Below are 767 nucleotides of genomic sequence, written 5' to 3' on the forward strand. Positions count from 1 at the left end.
TCCATCCCTGTGTGTGTGTCCGTCCATCCCTGTGTGTCCGTCCATCCCTGTGTGTCCGTCCATCCCTGTGTGTCCGTCCATCCCTGTGTGTCCGTCCATCCATCCGTGTGTGTGTGTGTGTGTGTGTGTGTGTGTGTGTGTGTGTGTGTGTGTGTGTGTCCAGCCTACCTGTGTCCTGAGCCTTTGTCCCGAGCCTCCGTCCCGTGCCGAGCCTCCTTGCCTCCGTGCCTCGCCGCCGTGCCTCGCCGCCATGCCATGCCTTGCCTCCGGTCCCGTCCCGTGCCGTGCCGTCCTGTGCCTTGCCTCCGTCCCGTGCCCTCTTCGTTCGTCGGCGCCTCGGCGGCCATTGTAAAATTCAAAAGCTGCGCCGCCGCCTTCGCCTGTGATAGGCGGAACACTGAATTTCCCAGCAGCCTGTGTTCCGCCTATCACGTACATCGTATCATCCTCGTCCGTAGTACGAGGATGATACGAAGTCCGTGATAGGCGGAACACAGGCTGCTGGGAAATTCAGTGTTCCGCCTATCACAGGCGAAGGGGGAGCCGGAGGCGCGGCTTTTGAATCAGAATGGCCGCTGTCTGTCTGCTCGACACGCTGATCGAGCGGGCAGACAGCGATGACTCGAGTATAAGCCGAGGGGGGCACTTTCAGCCTCAAAAAAGAGGCTGAAAATCTCGGCTTATACTCGAGTATATACGGTAGGTTCCTTTAAGCTAGTGCATTGTTGGTTCACTTATCTTTTCCTTCGATTTCCCTTCTAAATGTT

The sequence above is a fragment of the Lithobates pipiens genome, unplaced genomic scaffold, assembly GCF_037356315.1.
Source record: "Lithobates pipiens isolate NorthernLeopardFrog02 unplaced genomic scaffold, aLitPip1_a1.2 Scaffold_28, whole genome shotgun sequence".
Taxonomy (NCBI): domain Eukaryota; kingdom Metazoa; phylum Chordata; class Amphibia; order Anura; family Ranidae; genus Lithobates; species Lithobates pipiens.